The following is a 12,893-nucleotide window of genomic DNA, read 5'->3' on the forward strand; positions in this document are numbered from 1 at the left end:
ACACATGAAAATAGTTTACTTTGGGCTTTCTATCTCTCCAAAGTTCGTAAGGTGTTTTCTTTATAATTGGTCTTAATAGAACTCTATTTATTATATGACATGATGTGTTAATAGCTTCTCCCTAAAAATATTTTGGAAGATTACTTACACATAACATGGTCCTAGCCATTTTCTCTAAGGTTTTATTCTTTCTTTCCACCACTCCATTTTGTTGTGGAGTCCTAGGTGCAGAAAAATTATGAGTTATCCCCTTCTTACTGCAAAATTTTTCAAACAGATGATTTTCAAATTCCGTTCCATGATCACTTCTGATAGCTATAACTAAAGTATTTCTTGTGTTAGTTACTTCCTTATGGAATTTCTTAAATACTGAAAATGCTTCATCTTTATGAGCTAAAAACATGACCCATATGTATCTAGAGAAATCATCTACAATAAGAAGACCATACTTGTTTCCACCAAGGCTTGTGGTTCTAGTTGGTCCAAATAGATCCATGTAAAGTAGTTCAAGGGGTCTAGCAGTAGAGACACAATTTATGGATTTAAAAGAACTTCTAGATTGTTTGTCATATTGACAAACTTCACAAATTTTATTTTTCTCAAACTTTATCTTTGGCAAACCAATCACAGAATCTCTTTTAACTAATTTAGATATTGTGTCCATACTTGCATGACCTAATTTACGGTGCCATAACCAACTTGCATCATTGACCTTAGTATCACTAGCTACTAAGCAACGGCTATTTTTGGCAAAATCTTCAAGATCTACTACATAGACGTTGCCACATCTTATTCCTTTGAATACTAAGCTATTGTCAATTGAGTTGGTTATGATGCATAAAGATGGCTTAAACAAAACATCAAAATCTCTATCACATAATTGACTAACGCTAAGTAAGTTATGCTTAAGCCCATCTACAAATCGTACATTATCAACGTAGGTTGAAGGGGTGATTTGTACTTTACCTATACCAATTATGTGACCTTGGTTATTGTTTCCAAAAATCACCACAGCTCCCCTTTTTGGCTCTAGGGTGAAGAATTGCTCCTTGTCACCCGTCATATGTCTTGAGCAGCCACTATCCAAGTACCAATAGTGTTTGTTGACCTTGGTTGCAAGACACTCCTACACAAGAAAATCATATAATTTTAGGTACCCAAGTTTTCTTGGGTCCTTCAAGGTTAGTAACGTTGGTTCCTTTTGAAACCCAAATCTTTTTAAGCTTCCTTTTAACTTCAATTTTTTTGTGGTTACATACATTTGCTATATGTCCTACTTTACCACAACAAAAATAAGTTATATTTTTGATTTTATTTTCTCCGGCTTTTACAAAAAAAATTTTAAGAAATTTTTGTTTGTTGTTAGGCTTATACCCTAAACCGGCTTTATTAAAAATAGCTCTTTGACTATTAAGAATCATTTCTAATTTTTCAGAACTAAAAGTAAACTTCTCAACTATAGGTTTATATTTTTCAAGTTCTTTTGTTAAGTTCAGTTTTTCAGTTTTTAGTAAATTTAGATCTTTAGTAAAGTTATCTTTTATAGTTTGGTTACTGTTTTTAAGTTCTGAAACTTCTTTAGTTAGTCTTTCATTATCTTTAATTAAGGTATTAGTTTTTTGAGTTAGCAATTGGTTGCTTGTTTTAAGTTCTAAGTTTTTTTTGATGATAGAGTCCTTGTCCTTAATTAATTTATCGTATTTATGGATGTAAGATTGATTAGTTAGCTTCAATTCTTTATTTTTAAGGTTTATTGACTTATATTCATCCATTAGTTCATTAAAAGCATCATACAATTCATCAAAAGTAAAATCTAAATGTGCTTCAGATATTACCCTCATTTTTATTTGCCATAAAACAGAAGTTGGCCTTTTTCTCTTGTTCTTCTTTCGATGATGATGATGATTGATCGGAATCTGTCAAGGTGGAGACAAGAGCTTTCTTCTTCTTGAGTTTGTAGCTTTTCTTTAGCAAGGGACAGTCAACTTTGAAATGTCCCGGCTTCTTGCATTCATAGCATCCAATTCCCTCACTTTCCTTTTCCTTACCTTTATCCTTGTTGAAGGAACTTGAGGGACCTCTCCTCTGATGAAAGGACTTCTTCCGGTTGATGAATCTTCTGAACTTTCGCACGAGAAGAGCCTCTTCTTCATCTCCCTCATTGTCTTCTTCTTCACTGCTGCCACTGCACGATAGTTCCTTGTTAGAAGAAGTGGATTTGAGGGCAATTACCTTTTTCTTATGAGAGGATTCTTCTTCGCTGTGTTGTTTCATTGTGAGCTCATGCGTCATTAGGAATCCAAGAAACTCCTCGAGTGGCAGCTTCAAGTTCCTTGCTTCTTGGATTGCCGTGACTTTGGCTTCCTATGACCTTGGTAAAGAGCGAAGAATTTTTCTGACAAGATCACTGTTAGTATAACTTTTGCCAAGGCTTTTTAGGCCGTTGACAATATCAGTAAATCGAGTAAACATGCAAGAGATGGTTTCACTAGAGTCCATTTTAAATAGTTCATATTTATGAACTAGCATGTTAATTTTAGTTTCTTTAACTTGATTTGTGCCCTTGTGGGTCACTTCGAGTCTATCCCATATCTCTTTTGCAGAATTGCAAGTAGAGATTCTATTGAATTCATTATGGTCTAAGGCACAATAAAGAACATTCATTGCTTTAGCATTTAGTTGTGCCTTCCATCTACCATTATTATCCCAATCTTTCTCAAGCTTGGGTATAGCAATGTTATCAACATAGATAGAAGGGATATGTGGTCCATTAATTATGATCTCCCAAACATCATAATCTTGAGCTTGGATAGATATCTTTATTCTAGCCTTTCAATAGGTATAACTAGCTCCATTAAACAATGGAGGTCTATTGGTGGATTGCCCTTCACTAAAGGAAGACCCAAAAGGGGTTGTCATCTTAATCTTTGACTCTATTTACGGATTGGAACATCAATCGATATGAGAGCACCTGCTCTGATACCACTTGTTGCCCAAGGAGACAACCCAAGAGGGGGGATGAATTGGGTTTGGATTAATTATTGACAAATTAAAACTTGATGAGTAATTATTTAATTCTAATGCAAGCAGGTTAATTAAGCTACTTGATGAGGAGATTGGAAGAGACGAATAGCCAATGCAAACACAAGTAAATTTTATAGTGGTTCGGAGCCAACCCTTGCTCCTACGTCCACTCTCCAAGCTTCACTTGGGAGTTCACTATAATTCCTTGGATTACAGCCGGTTGTTTTACAAGTTCACAACCCAACTTGTTATTTTCGCGAGATCACAACGAACTCGGTCGGTTTTCACAGGCTCACTGACTAGAACCACCCAATTATTTTTCCGGGATCACAATCAAACCCTTACACCGTTGGTTTTAACTTTGGCTCACCAACAAACCTTACAACCCTTGATTCAATCTTCTGATTGAATCAAGTAAGAAAAATAGTTTGGAAAAAGATACAAGGAAAGCTTCTTAAAAAGCAAATATGAATCAATATGAGTAGAGTAAAGTTAGAAGCCCTCAAACAGATTTCGAAAGAGGAAGAAAGGGCTTCTCGAACTCTGAGTCTTCTCTTTGAGTGCACTGAAGATTTGATGTCAGAAGAAGAGCCTTGAATGCGAAGGAAAAACTTCTAGGAATGAAATGAATGCGTTTCTTCCTTCTTTTGCTTGTCTTTTCTCTCAATGGACTCTTGGTAGTTGGAAATGCCTTAATGCACAGATGGAGTAACTCTCTTATTGTCTACTACTGTTTACTCTATCTATTTAAACAATCCCTTTTGAAAAATAGCCGTTAGACATTGATTTGTAGCTGTTCTGCACAGTCTGCACCTCCTGATAATGTATCCGTTGGGGTTGGAGTCGACTCGCTCGATCTGGAGTCGACTTGGCTGTTGCTGGAGTCGACTCATGCTTTACTGGAGACGACTCGCCCACTGTTTAGGATTTGAATTAAAGTGCCGTCCCAACCTGGAGTCGACTCGGTCCAACCCTGGAGTCGACTCGCCAAGATCTGGAGATGACTCAGCATTTTGGAGATGGCTCGTTCTCAGGATTTCAGAGATCTATTTTTCTGCATTTCTCTCTCGAGTCGACTCGGATTCTCTTGGAGTCGACTCGGCTCTCAGAGCCCGAAAAATCGATCCTGTGTCAGTTGATCTGAGCTGCCTCGGAGTCGACTCGCACTTTGTTGGGGTCGACTCGGCTAGCTTGGGGTCGACTCTCGAATTCTCGGAGTCGACTCGTTCACAGGCTCACTGAGTTTGGTTTTCTGCCTTTCAGTCCGCTTTCCTCTGAGAGTCGACTCTTGCATGATTAGGAGTCGACTCGCCAAATGTTGGAGTCGACTCGTATTCTTCTAGAGTCGACTCGGTAATAGGGTCTAGAAAACACCTCTCTATCTTTCTGTCTGTTACTCCTTGGAGTCGACTCGGATCTGTAGAGAGTCGACTCGTCAAGCATCGGAGTCGACTCGAAGCCTTCTGGAGTCGACTCGGTAACAGGGTCTAAAAATCATCGTTCTGTCTTACTGTCTATTACCCTTTGGAGTCGACTCGGAACCGTCGGGAGTCGACTCGGCAAGCATCAGAGTCGACTCGAAATCTTCGGGGTCGACTCGGTGACAGGGTCTGAAATTCATCTTTCTGTCCTTCTGTCTGTTCTCAGTCGGAGTCGACTCGTAGTGTACCGGAGTCGACTCGAGCTTGTGCCAGACCCTCTGAAACACTTAGAGTCGACTCGCAATCTTTCGGAGTCGACTCGAGCTTCAGACTTTGGCTCAATTGAGTTCAACACTTAGCCAAATTACTTTGAACCAAGGCTCGATGCTCTTAAAGATAAATCACATATATATTCGCCTGACACACTAGATTGAATTCATTAGTACAACATGAAATATACTCAAATGCTTTGAGCTCATCAAAATCAAATAGGGATATAATCAATCACTTCATAAATCACAATTCAACCATCGAATCAGTCAATACCTCTAATGTGTGTGACCCCATAGGTTCTATTTTGTCTGGTAGGGAGATATATTGCAATCTCTATCACAATATCATTGAAAACTCCTTTCAATGGGTTGGAACAATTCCAACTCAACTCATCAGGGATTATCGACCATCAAGATGGTCCCTGTGAGTCTCACCATCCACCAGTGACACCTAGCAGCATGTAGTGGCTACCCAGCAGAATGGAATGATGAACCTCTAGGTGCAGTTATCGTATGATACAGTCCTTCTATCGTGGATCCCTACAGACTAGAGGTTATGGATAACTCGTCAAACCCCGTCGTCTGTCATATGTCTAGATTTATTCGACTTAAGTTCGAGAGTGGAAAACTCTTTCTCCACTGTACGTACTGCCCTGGCCAAGGTCTTATGAACTCAGTCTTATAAATCACATAGGATCACTCTTCATCTATCAAGGTCGATAGATTCCATATAGGTGCATACTCTACTCCTACAGTAAACCTACTGTAGCCAATTTACACTACAAGGACCCATATGACTAGAGACCATGTATATGTATAGTCAAACTAAAATAACCTCACTTGAGTAGCCGAAGCATCGCAGGTCAAAGGACCAGTCACACTACTGCAACATCAAGCAAGTCACTGACAAGTGGATAGACATCCAAGTGATTTCTTATCTTGGTCATGCTCAGTACCCTTGTTCTCTAACAAGCACCTGTACTATCACTTCAGTATCCCTACACTGTGAACTCGAATCTTCATCGGATCAATCTCCGTCCTTGTGATGTTTCATTGATCAGGAGCATTTAGAACTTAATTACCAATGATACATAGCTCAAATTCTCAACTCTTGAGAATATGTATCATCATCTTATTAATTTTTTGGACGATCCATAGACACATAAATGATATGAATGAAAAAGATGCCCATTTATTATTCAATAATAATAAAGTAAAGTACAAAATTATGTTTTAGAATTAATAATGTGTCAGCCAGATTGGCTTTTAGGGCATACATCTAACAATCTTCCACTTGCACTAAAGCCAATCAGTCATATATCTAAGTTCCATTTTCTCAAGGTGGGCTTCAGTCTTCTGCTGACTTAGCTGCTTAGTGAGCGGGTCCGTCAAATTATCCGCGGAGTCTACTCTTTGCACCTCGACATATTTTTTCTCGAGGTAGTCACGTATGAGATGAAAGCGCCGCTCTATGTGCTTGGACTTCTAATGAGACCTCGGCTCTTTAGCGAAAGCTATGGCGCCATTATTATAGCAGTAGAGTGTTATGGCAATCTGATGGTATTACATCTAGCTCTGCAATGAATTTCTTAAACCAGAAGGCTTCCTTTGCAGCTTCAGAGACGGCGATATACTCAGTTTCTGGTGTGCTGTCGCAGGCAACCAAAAATAAAACCTATACTCCTAAAAATATATATGTAGTAGTGCGAGTAAGGATCGTTCCCACGGAGAGTATCTAGCCTAGTTTTATGCAACTTGAACAAGGACGGAGGGGGAGTTTGAGTATAACGAAAATAATAAAACAACTAAAGAAGAATTCAGATTTAAGTATTGAAATCAATCAAAAGAACAAATCTTGGTCTAAGTCAACATCCACCATCGGAATTTTACAACTGATCATTGATGCAAAGATATCAATTTGCACTTTGAATGTCCACCGATAGAAATATTTTTCTATCTCTTCTTAGTTGTAGTTAATTAAAAACAAGCGTTCTAATTAACCCTAACTACTAAACAACCCAAGACAAGCGCTAAAGGTTTAATCTAGTAGCAGCCTTAAGAATTAGAGAGATCGATGAAACTAAACAACACAAACACAAGCGGTTGCATTTGATTTAGCCGAGTATTCTTCCTAAGATCTGAAAATTTCTGACGCAGCAAATTATTAGATCTTAATTGCTTCACAGATTAGAGGAATCAAACAATTACGGATTTGATATCTAACCTAGCAGTAGATTGCAACGAATAATAAACTAGTAGGCCTCCTAGTCATTAAACAAAAATAATCATGAAAATATGCACAGAAGGACATTCGACATCAAAGCATGAATTGAACAATTAAAACAAATTCAGATCTCACAGTTTTATTGATTCCGAGGCTTCTGTTTTCTTAGACCAATAAAAGCTTTAGCCACGCAGAGCCATGGATGCAAACTTCCAAGGAGAAAAGAGAAAGAGGAGTCCTCCAAGAGAAAAGAGAAAGAGCCCCCTTTTGCAGCCCCCTTTGCAGCCCCTTTTCTTTCACCTTTATCCCTTCCAAAAAAATCTCCTAACAAATATTCAAATCTGACTAATTACGGAAAATAAAATAAAGTCCTAATATAACTGGGAAAGTGGTGTTTCCAGCTGGGATTTTCGTGCATCAAATCTGGAAACTTCTGAAAATTGACCGAGTCAAATCCACGTATTGCAGGCTAAGGACGTGCAGCAACTTCGAGACCAATTTGGACCTTGATAAAATTAGTATCTATCAAAACTCAAAACATGAAAATTATAGAACGTTTTCTTGGCATTCCACAGCATCTTGAATCATCTCAATCAGAGCTCGGATGAGAAAGTTATGCTTAGATTACGAAGCAATGTCGAAACTGTCCAAAATCATCCAATTAGCTTCGTTTTGTACTTAACGCTTCCATTTGCTTCCTAAATCAAAATATAAGAATAATGAGTACATTTAGGCACAAAATAAGTATACAAGACTAAACATTAAGAAAGAAAAATATGACATTTTGTATTCTCATCAGTTTCCATGGTAGAATCAGCAATGATCGGTTCTTTGGAACTCTTCCAATTTACCGTACCACCATTGCACAAGAACACATATCCAGATGTAGATTTTCTATCAGTAATATCAGTCATGAAGTCTGAATCTGTGTATCCTTCTATCTTTAACTCTGATGCTCCCCCAAAGACCAAGAACAAATCTTTAGTTCTTCTCAAGTATTTAAGAATGTTCTTCACAGCTGTCCAGTGCTCTTCACCTGGATTCGACCGATATCTGCTAGTAACACTCACAGCAAGGGTTATATCAGGTCGTGTACACAGCATGACTACATGAGGCTCCCTATTGCCGAAGCATAAGGGATCTTGCTCATGCATTGTATCTCTTCAGATGTGTTGGGGCATATCTTCTTGGAGGGATGAATCCCATGCCTAAGGGGTAATAGGCCCCTTTTGGATTTTTCCATGTTGAACCTCTTCAGCACCTCCCCTATGTACATTTTCTGTGATTGGCCAAGCATCCTCTTAGATCTATCTTTATAGACCTTAATCCCCAAAATGTAGGATGCTTCTCCAAGGTCTTTCATGGAGAACTCTTTTGACAATTAGACCTTGACCGAGGTTAGCATGGAAATATCGTTTCCAATCAAGAGAATGTCGTCCACATACAATACGAGGAACACGACAGTACTCCCACTAACCTTCTTATAAACATACGGTTTCTATTCGTTCTTAATGAAATCAAACGATTTGATCGCATCATTGAAACGAGTGTTCCAACTCCGAGATGCTTGCTTTAGTCCATAGATGAACCTTTGCAGCTTGCAGACTTTGTGATCTCCATCACTGGAAGTGAAACCCAAAGGTTGCTCTGTTGCCCAGAGGTGCAGCCCAAGAGGAGGGGTGAATTGGGTCTCTTTAAAAATAATTAAAGTTAAAACGTATGGAGAGTATGAGTTACTATTATCTTATAGTTTTTAAAGTTAAAACGTATGGAGAGTATGAGTTACTATTATCTTATAGTTTCAGCAGCGGAAATAAGATTGCACAAATTCGACAGTGAATAAAGTTAGGAAAGCAGTCAGGAATATGCAGAGGAAAGGAAGAGAAGAACCACAATCATAAACACCAAGGTTTATAGTGGTCCGGTGCACTCCCAGCACCTACATCCGCTCCTCAAGCCTAGCTTGAGATTTCACCATAACCCAGCAGATTACAACCTGATTATTTTCCGGTCTCACAATCAAAACCCAGTTGGTTTTTCTAGGCAACCAACCGAAAACCTTTTGTTTTCCGAGATCACAAACAACCCAGTTGGTTTTCAGACAAACCAACTAAAAACTTTACACCGTTTGTTTTTCCGGGCTCACAAACAACCCAGTTGGTTTTCAGATAAACCAACCGAAAACTTTTTTCTTGCTGACTATTCCCAATTTAGCAACTTCCAATCGAGGTTTGGAAGAGCCATCACAAGTCTCAAATCAATGAAACTATTACAGTAGCAATTAATCCAACAAAAAGAATGTTGTAACTAGAAAACTTAAAGCTTCAGAGCATATAAAGAATAAATCAATGAAAGTAAAAGCTGAAGCCGATGAAGAAGTTGGCTGTGGAAGGATGTTCCAATGTCCGAACAGCAGCTCTTCACGATGCAGTGAGAAACTTCAACTGATCTCCTCACAAGAGAAAGTTTCAGATTACAATGCTAGTGAGGATGATGAACTGTTAAGCTTTTTCTTCTCTTTTTTTTAGTGGAAATCTTTTGTTTTCAGCAGAATCTTTTTTCTTTCCTTGTTGTTTCCATTCTGAGGTTCCCTCGTATTTATAGACAAATTCTTCGGCGGGATTTGAATTCCTTTCTTTCCGTTTTGATGAGAATCTTTTTCTGTTACAGAAGAAGACAAAAGTTATTCATAGCTTCCCGTTATGGTCCCGGCAGTACAAGGGTCGACTCATGTATCTCATGGGTCGACTCATGTTCATTCTGGATCGGCACTTCAAAATGTCGAGAGGGCTTATGCTGTGATTTTTGCAAAGGGTCGACTCTTTATCCTTAAGTGTTGGCTCATCTTCATCAGGAGTCACCTCTTTAAACATAAGGGTCGGCTCATGCTTTGGTTTTTTGGCCGGCGCTGAGACTGAGCAGGGGTTGACTCTTCAAATGCAAGGGTCGACTCTTCAATTTTGGGGGTCGGCTCATTTTGAACGAGGGTCAACTCTTCAAGCTTTTCTCAAGCGGTAAGAACTTTCTGTTTACTTTAAACTACACAAAGGTCGACTCATATTTTGCGGGGGTCGACTCATTGACTGTGTTCCTTGAATAAAACTTATCGGAATCAACTTAAACTTGTCCTTTTTGCTTAGGAGTTGACTCAAGTCTTTCAATCAGAAAACTTTAGACTTCATCTCCGATCTTCATGGATTAGATTAAGATCATTTCCTTTTAGAACATATCCAATGAGATATTTGCAAAGAACTTAAGATTTTGCAGTGCTTCAATTCTTCTGATTTTTCTTGACTTATAAAACTTCACAATTAAGCCAATGTCATTAGTATACAACATCATCTCAAGTGTTTTGTAATCATCAAAATTCATTCTTTAGGGTTGAGAATCTCCCCCTTTTTGATGATGACAAAACTATTGAGTTAAAAAAAATTTTGCAATAAATTTCACAACAATTATCAGAATTTTATAATGAAGTTAAGAGCAAATATGACATTCAGAGATATATGCATAATTTCACCAAATTAAGGAGAAAAGTCTCCCCTTATCAATTATAAACATTTGAATTATGCGGAGTTCTTGTTCTTCATCTTTTCTTAAGTTTTGTTTACCATCATAATTTAAATCTCCCCCTATATATTATCTTTAATGTAGAGATTGGTATTCTGAATTCTTTTCACATTTCTTATATCTCAGATTAGAATTCTTTTTCATCTATTTCTTCGGATTTGTATTCTGAATTCTTTTCACATTTCTTATCTCTCAGTTTAGAATTCTTTTTCATATATTTCTCCTTCTTTTTGTCATCAACAAAAGGAAGGAAATTAAAAATAATTTTTGATACAAACATTAAGGATTAAGGATTGATTCAATATGTATCAGAGCAGCATACAAACCAATAAAGACATTCACTGCATTTCAAGAAGGGTAAGCATTAATTACAATTGATAAATAAAGTACACTTGATAAATCAAAAAGATTACAATTGAGATTAATTTGTATCAGACAGCATACAAGTGTGCCAAAAAAAATCATGAAACTCAGCTTAGTACAAGGTTATGTTTGAAAACATGGGTTTCAGTCTAAGCTCTGGTTAGGTTCAGTTTAAGGTCAGTCTAGGTTCAAGATTTTGAAGATGATAGTCCAGACTGATCTTCCTTTGGCTCTCCCATCAGCTTGTCAATTTTACTGTTCAGTGCAGTGATGGAGCAATTGAGCTGAGTGTGTTCTTCTTTCAATGCTTGTACAGAACCTTGAACAGAATTTCTTTGAATCCTAAGTTGCTCTTCAATTGCTACCATTCTTCTTTGTTGATTAGCTGCAAGTTGCTTTAAACCTTGCAGTTCTGCTTTCACTTCTTAGGTCATGTTAGTGAGATGATTGACTTTGCTAAAACTGACTCCAGAATTAAGTAGTGCTGTAATAATATTGTCCCCAATAGCTTTTAATTGCCATTTCTCAAGTCTGAGTGGAGGATCGGATGGCCTTTGAATAGGTGGAGGCTGACTGATTGAAGGTTCTGTTGGAGGTGCTTGTGTAGGAATTCTTTTGCCTTTGTGTGGTGTAGGAGTGTCTTGACCACTTGCATCTTGAATTCCCTTCCCTTTATGAGTCCATTTTTCCTCAGATTTGACAAATCCCATCCTCTTCAGTGATTTGTCATTGTAAACATCAGAAGACAATAATTCTTTCTTGGTTTCTCCTTCTAGATTTATATTGAAGTAACAGAGAACTTGAGTTAAGACCATACCATAAGGAAGTGAAGCTCCTTTTCTCTATCCTTGAGCTTCCATGTATCTAAGCATCAAGCAGGGTAGGTTCAGTGGGAGTCTTTGTATAATATGATGCATTACCAGTATATTCTTTCTGAAACATGATCAAATTTTTCTATCGTTGGGAAGAACATTTTGTTGATCATGTGATGCAGTAGACGCATCTCTGCATTCAGTTGATTGGCACTGATCTCAGTCCAATCTCTTGTGACTTCTCTATTCAGAATGGTACTAATCCCTTCATTCCTATTTTCTAGATGATCTCTATTTTCTCCATCATTTGGAATCCGAAGGGTATCTCTAAGAATTTCTTTAGTAATTAAGATAGGGATTTCTTTTACCTTGGACAAGATCTGTCCTTCTCCATATCTGGCATTGTTGTAGAACTCTCATACCAGGTCTGGGTAGGTTAGCACATTCAGTGAACATAAATATTCCTAACCCATATCCTTTAGATTTTACCCTAAGAGTAAATTTTCTTTCTCCAGAAATTCAAAATCCACTCTCCTTCCTGTCGATACATTTCTTATGGAGAGAGGTCCTTGTTTCGACACTGAGGACGGAGGTGAAGAGGAGCCGTAACGGGTTGAGGCGGTGGTGTTACTTGCCTCTGTGGATTCTCTGCCCGAGCCTTTGTTCTCCTCTCAGTTTGTGGAGTGGCATTCTTCCTCTTTGGTCCGGATATAACTTGCTTGATTCTCACCATTGGAAGATCAATCAGAACCTCGAAAAGGTTTTCTAGGGTTTTTGGAGGTTTTTGTTTAAAGACAAAAAGGCGCTCTAAGAGGTATGAAACGTTTCAGATTCAACGTTTCAGAGAGAGAGAGAGAAAGCCTTTTAGAATCCGTCTCGAATAGTTTCCTCTTTAGTCGACTCATCCAACTCATAAGTCATCTCCTATGAACTAAGAGTCGACTCTTTTAACTTAAGAGTCGTCTCTTGTGAGTTAGGGGTCGACTCTTTTAACTTAAGAGTCGTCTCTTACTACATGAGTCAACTCCTCATTTACATGAGTCGTCTCCTCAGACTGTTCAAGAGACAAAATCTTTTGAATAAGATTTAAAACTCAATTACAAACCACGGATCAAATTAACTAAAATTCAACTATTAATAGTCAATCAAAATACACAATTTATCATCATCAAAATGGATCACAAATGCAAAATTCACCTCTAAATTT

This window comes from Phoenix dactylifera, chromosome 17 (genome assembly GCF_009389715.1).
Source record: "Phoenix dactylifera cultivar Barhee BC4 chromosome 17, palm_55x_up_171113_PBpolish2nd_filt_p, whole genome shotgun sequence".
Taxonomy (NCBI): domain Eukaryota; kingdom Viridiplantae; phylum Streptophyta; class Magnoliopsida; order Arecales; family Arecaceae; genus Phoenix; species Phoenix dactylifera.